The sequence below is a fragment of the Geospiza fortis genome, unplaced genomic scaffold (assembly GCF_000277835.1).
Source record: "Geospiza fortis unplaced genomic scaffold, GeoFor_1.0 scaffold78, whole genome shotgun sequence".
NCBI lineage: Eukaryota > Metazoa > Chordata > Aves > Passeriformes > Thraupidae > Geospiza > Geospiza fortis.
In genome coordinates this window covers 4,942,347-4,949,393 of record NW_005054339.1, presented here as the reverse complement: position 1 = coordinate 4,949,393, position 7,047 = coordinate 4,942,347, and the positions used below count along the sequence as shown (strand labels likewise).

General features: G+C 40.1%; 1 protein-coding gene across 1 annotated transcript in view; it reads left to right on the top strand.

Moving 5' to 3' along the window:
• IL17RD (interleukin 17 receptor D) overlaps positions 1 to 7,047 on the top strand; it is a 58,799-nt gene that overhangs the window by 16,236 nt on the left and 35,516 nt on the right. The gene's annotated exons all lie outside the window — the stretch shown is intronic.

Genomic DNA, 7,047 nt, shown 5'->3' with positions numbered 1-7,047 from the left:
GCCGCGCTCCGGGCGTGCGGGCGGGAGGGAGGGAGCGGCTGCCCTGGGGACACTTCTCAACAAATAACGCTGCCCCGGGGCTCTGCATCTGGAAGTTAATTGCGGCCGGGAGGGAGGGTGGCATTTCCCGGCCGGGGATATTTATGGGTTTCTCGCCCAGGGCAGAGGCGGCTCGTAGCCGGCGAGTGTGAAGAAGTCACTCAACAGGTCCTTTAGCAGCTCCCTGCTTCCCCGAGCCGACCTGGATAAAAGCGATCGCTGGGGCTTTGTTATTTTAATGATTCGAGGCCGGCTTGGGGTCTTAGCTCCAGGCCTGATCATTATACAGAGGATGTAGGAAATTTACGGGAGGGGGAAGAGGGGAGGAAGGTGATAAACGTTTTGTTACTGGTCTTTGCCTTTTGTTCCCCTTTCTGGTGTGTTTTGCTGTCAGACTTTTCTCGATTGCTTTTCATATCCTTTTTCTTTTTTAATTTTTTAAAATGTACTTTTAGTAACTTTTGAGTTGTGTGTTTTGGTTCGTTCCTGTCCTTTCTCCTGATGGCTGGTTACAGGTTTAGTTGAAGCGTGGTGATCCGGGAACGCTGGAGGGAACACAACTGACTTTCATTGCTTTTCCTTTTTGTTAGACTGTCACTAAGGATTTTCTTGGGTTCAGATCAGATCCTTTGAGAACGTTGCTGCAACACAGAGTTCAGAAGTTTGTAGGGCATAGTTTAGAAAGGCGAAAGCATCGGAAAATATGTAAAAGGAGAGTGTGAAAAAACAAACTTCAAACCCTGATAAAATTTAAGATCTAAACCTTTGTTTTGGATGGAGCAATTACAGGTTTAGACTCCCCTGTCTGGTCTTTTTCGCAGAATTAGCAATAAAGTGTTTTGGCTCGGTACGTCTATTGTGTGTTTCACCAGACATGGGCAGGATACTCAGCAGGCTCATAACACCTTCTGTGTATTTGTGTGAAGTTTTCCATCTTCTATTAAGTAAATTATCACTATTACAAGTCATAGTACATGACTTGTAATACACTTGAATTAATATATATTGTATAGAAATATGCAACACAGTTTGTTCTGGATTTATTTTTTTGCTTACATAATGTCATTGTGTGTGTCAAACAAGAATCTATCACAATGTAATTCTTTTAATACAGTGATTTTTAAATCAGCAGAACTTACATTCTTTCCAATTAGCATAACCCCCCTTTGTCTTTATTGCTCACAACTAATGTACCATTTTAGCTTTTAAAATATTTGTACTAGTTTCTGGTTCTGTTGTATTTTCAGCTTCAAGTTCAGACTTCCCTAGCCAATTTATTAGATACGCTGTCTGATTGTGTAGTGATAATTTTGTGGTCTGATTTCGCAATACCAGCCTTGCACGTGATTGCCTCCGTACTGCCGGCAGGGCAGCGTTTATTAGAGTAATGACTGCAGGATGGTACCCATTGTCTCAGTTATGTGGTATTTATCTTGGGCTGCATGTAAGTTTTGAGTAGACTTGACATGCTATTAAATGACTGATGGCCCCTCTAACACATTGTCTGCTCTGGAGCAGGGCTGCCTTTGAAGTAGTACCCTGTAGGAAGTAAAGAGACTATTTGCTCTATTAAAATTCCTTGGTATTTCCTCTGTTTAACCACAGGCCACTTCCCCTCTGCCACTCTAAACACTGCAGGGACACTGACTGATTGAAAGGACACAAGCCCTAAGTAATTGTATCCTATTCAAATAGTTATTCTTATTGCAGGTTATTTATAAGTAGTGTCTAATTAATGTATGTTAAGGGCATGAATAAATCTTAACATTTTATATAGAGAAAGTAAAAACGTCTAGTTTGCATTAAATGAAGTGGTTGAATTGAGGTAATTCTCAAGGGCATAAATAATCTAAAAGTATATAATTTAACTTTTAATGGTTGTTCAAGGAAAAATAAAATGTAGCTAGCTGGGTTTGTATGTGCATTTAGATATATGCACATTGGGTATTTTCCTCTGCTAAAATTATAAAGGTGGGTTGCAGTTCCCTATGGTGAATCTTTTTTTCATCATTTGAATGTTATTTTTGAGAATCCATGTTCCATTTTTCTCCATACACACAGAGGTAATATACATACATGCACAAGTAATGCACAAGATTCTTTCACTGTGCAAAATACGGTTTTAAGTATCCTCAGTATTTTGTAGCAGTAAAAAACTGACTTAATGAGAGCATATTACTGGACTATGGTTAAAAGAATTTGATGAGGAAGTATTTGTTGGCTTTATTCATAGCTCCTAAAACTGTTAATATCTAACGTTTTCAAAACTAAAAACTAAATCCCATTCTAGATGTGACTTTTTGTTTGTTTTACAACTGCCATCACAAAATATATTTATAGCCTGTATTATGTATCTTCTCTGGTAATACACTGGCATTTGTCTTGCAAACTCTACATGTGTGTAGCAGGAAAGCAATTAATACCAGGACAAGTAACATTACTGTGGCTAAGAATTATCAGATTTCAGTGGGTTCAGGACTGTAGAATTTGGATTGACTTTGCTTGGTGTAAGATTCCTTTCATTGATGTTTAATAGGAATTTTGATGTATTCCAACACTTAATATTATTTCACATTAGGGTAGCCATTTGCTTAAAGTAGAATAGTACTGCAAAGTAGTTTTCCATATGGATGATCTTAGGACCTCATATGCATACCTTTATCCAGAATAGAAGTAGTTCAGAGAAGGGCCTGTTTCAATCTAGAATAAGTGTGTCCACATGGGGAGCTATTCTGGAAAAGTAGACCCTGAATTTTTCTCATGCTATAAACAAGCCATGAGATGCACAGAGAAGACAGACATGTGATCTGTGGATTATTTGAATATATTTCTGATTCATTTATTCAGTGTTAAACACATGAGCAACTTTACTCTCAATCTTTTTTGTAGATTCTAATGGGACTACACACAAGTAATTTTTTTCATGTTTAATTCCTCTGGAGTTCCTGGCGTTAAATCGTGTTCAGTATAAAGCTTAAATTTAATGTGGCTGTATGATGAGGAAGAATAAATAATCCAGCATTTTACCAACCCTCCCCTCCTTGTTAGCAGAGAGTTGTACCTTCCTTTGCTCTGCTAAGCAAAGCTGCTCAGACAGACTGGAGAGCTCTGTTCCCGTGCATTCTCCCTGAAACTCCCTGTGTCCCCTCCTATGCTCTTTATGTAAGGAATTTTCTATTTCCTTTTCACTTCAGAGCAGAGACACTGAAGATTTCCTACTGTTCCACTGTTGGGAGCTCTGCCTGCCTCATTATTCTTTAGGCTCAAGCTGCTGTGTCCCTACATTTATCTCCTCAGGCATACCAAAGCAGACTTATACTTCTCCACAGTTAGGAATCTACCAGGCACACAGCTAGATCATCCAAAAATACTTTTCTCAGCTGAGGACATGTTTTGGGAACTTTATTTTGGAGGAAACACACCCTGTAAAATGGTAAGAAATTACCAAACTTTAAATTTCTCCGTTCTATTTAATGTTATTTTCCAACAGTTAAAAAACCCAGATTTTCTCTTGCAGAGTATTTAAAAATTTTTAAAGGTATTAGGCAGAAGACAGCCCTATGATGGAGCATGGTGGAAGGTGTTAATGTTTGCCATCAGGGTGTTCTTTACTCTATAGACAGTTCCAGAGCTGCTTTAAAGCTCTGCAGAGCAGATGCCAGCAGTTCCCTGGCTGCCATTTTTTTGGAATTTATAGAATCAATGGATTTCTCTCCCTGGCATCTAGAACAATGTGATAGCCTTTCAGAATTGATGAGATGTGTCACTTAAAGCTTCCTGTGTTCTGTGATTAGATACAATGCAACACGTTGAGTGCAAGACTTTGCAGGCATGGTCAGCCATGCAGGTAGGCGTCTGTATTACTTTTGTTTAGTTAGAGTTTGGCTTCTGGGTCCCTCCAGGGTTTGTTTTGGGGTTTTCTTTTGAATTTCATTGATTGAAAAATGTAGCAAAGAATGAGACCCTGTTCCTACTCTGGTGTCAGAAAGTGTTGATGACAATCTGCCTATTTAAAAATGCACAAAGTAGGATAAATATGTTCATGTTTAAAGTCACAGATGACTGTTTCCTCAGGAACTGTGGGGCTCTACCAGTTTAATGCTGTGTTTTCAGAATGAGCATTCAAATACATGACCTAGAGGAAAAAATATGGAAACATATGTTTATGTAATTGAAACTAACTCTCAGTATTTCCAACAAAATTGTGTATTTCCTTATGTGTTTGCATGGAACTGGGCAATCTGAATGTGATGATAATTTATCAGCTGTTGATTTAACAGGGTTTCTGCAGTTGGAGTCACTTGGGACTCTTTACAGATTTGATTGATTTCCTCTCTAGAATGTGTCCCTTACTTTAGATGCTGAACTCCACTCCCTGCCTTACTTCCCCTCAAAATCTGCTTTTCAGTAAGTACAAGTATGGAAACTGCTGGAGTAGACTTGTTAATTGAAAATCTCGAGACATTTATTTAAGAACAAGTTCTGCTTTAACAGATTAATACTTTATAGTCCACGGGTGAAAGGATGTTAAGCTGTCATGATTAGCTGATGCTGGCTTTTCTTTAGTTAATTACTTGGTAATGTTAATATAACATGGATGTTACTTACTTGAAACTGCAACATTTAAAGGGTGTTTAATTAGGACCGGCTGTCCAGCAGATCAGTCTAAAGATGATGAAACAAAGCTTTGATGTGAGCTTGCCTGCTTAATTATGCTCAAAGGCTGAATTCTACCCATAAATTTAGCATGTGTTTTTAGAAGCAAACAAGAGGAGTGTGAAGTATTCCTGCAGAACTGTTAAGCTTGAATGCCATTTTTAGTTTTTAAAAGTAAAATTTTTTTCAGGAACATTACTTTGATATTATATTTACTGCTACCAGTATAATGAGGTGGATCTGAAATACATTTTTTCTAAAAGTTTAGGTTAGTGCTGATGTTCCTATAGCACTTTTTATATTTATATTGTTTTTATATTTAAAAATTAATATTATGCATTAATACATCACACCTAGGAAAAACCACATAAAAGTAGTATGAGTTACATGAATGCTTCTTTTTTATATCCTTATCTCTCTATGAATTATAAAAAAGGATTGAATGGAAGTTTAAGTTACAGAAACCTAACATAATGTTAGGTCAGTACATCTGAAATACTTTAGGTTTTAGGTTATGGTAATGTGAGACTTCATTTAAAGGTCAAAATTTAAGTGCAGACTTGAAAAAGGATTTTATCCTCTCATGCCTATAGTATTTTATAATTGTTTCACTGTCCTCCCCAGCTCTCCTCAAAAGGAGTGGCACATCCTGACACCCAATATTTCTATGGGTTTTTATCATAAAAACTTTGACCAGATATATACTTAGTACAGTAGTGAATACAGGCATGTGCCAGTAATGGATAGGTTCATTGCAATATCCATACAACAGAAACACAGGTATTATCACTCTGCTTAGCCAAAATTCTGCCAGCCAAACCAGGGTATAAATGTGTGTTTTAACATGCTTCAACTTGTTTCTCTTAGTGAATTGTACTTTCAGTGTCATGTCCAAGACACCATTTATGGATTTTAAAGGTACATTGTTCTCCTGTCACCTCTCATCTCTGCATGGTAGATTCCAGAAGTGTGAGGAAAGTCAAATGTGCAGGTTGGGATTTGTTCTCACAAAGTTTGATTTGATTATTAAAAATAATTGAAGCTTGCATTAGAGTTTTATCAGGCATCAGAACATGTTCCAGGAGATGCTGTATTCTCTGAAATTCTCTCACTTGAAGGCTATTACAACATTATGTCACTATTGGCTTTGAAGGATTGTTCCAGACATCCTATTTTTATTATTTCCCTTTGGGCTGTTATTCAGCAAGACAGTAAATCTGCTTTTGGGGTGCATCAGTCATGCTCCAATGAGCCCAAATAAATGTGAGAGGTAGTTTTGTGCTAGGGGACTCCTACATCAGGTATGGTACCTGAAAGCATCAGCTCTGGCATGTGTGTTCTGGTTGATGGAGAGCCACAACTGTGCGTCCGTGACCGCTGAGTCAGGTCTGTTCCTCTGGGTGCCGTGCCCGCGCTCGGCGGTGCCTGAGGCAGAGTCTGGTGGCGGCGCGGAATGAGACATCCAGCGCACCGGGAGTCTGTCCGTCCCTGCTGTCCGCGGGTCTGTCCGTCCTGCCTGGGGGTCTGTCTGTCCCTCCTGTCCCCCCTGTCCGCAGGTCTGTCCCTCCTGCCCGGGGGTCTGTCTGTCCCTCCTGCTGCCCCTGCCCGCGCCCATGGCGGAGCTGCCGGGGCCCAGCCGCCTCTTGCCGCTGGATCCTGCCCTTCTGTTCCCCGCACCCTCTGTGTTCAGAGCATCCCACCCGAAGGTTGGCGCTCCCCGTGTGCTGTTCCCGGGCTCACAGGAACAATGAGGGGCTGTTCCGGAGCGTGTGGAGTTCAAAGGGCTCCATCAGTGTGTGTGGGGGCCGTGAGCTGCTGTGAACATTACAACTGGACAGCATCAGTCAGCTCTGGCGCTGCTGGCTGGAGCCATGACAGGCCTGCAGGTCTGCTTGGGGCTGCACATTCGGGGCTTTGGGTTTCCAAATGATTGATTTGGAATGATCTAGCCGTATGATCCTTTATCTCACAAAATTGTGTGTAATGCCCATTTCTATACCCCCTGCTATATGGCCCTGCTGGATTTTCCTCATGGTTGGTGGGCAGACTTGGATTTTAATTTCTGACCTTGCTTATGTTCTTCACTCTTATATCAGTGGGAGTGACTAGGTATTTCTGATCTTACTTCTGACTACATTCAAGTCCAACCAAGCAATCACTGACTTCCCTGACTTTTTTTTGTATACGGCTGTGGGAAAATTCCTGGTTGGCTGGCTATGAATTAATGAAAATCCTTAGAATGCTTCACTAATTATAGCTCCCGTGGCTTTAAAAATGCTATTCCCTTTTTTAATTTGAGAGAGGTCACAGAGGTTTACAGAAACTAAGAAAAGAAAACTTAACATCTGGTTG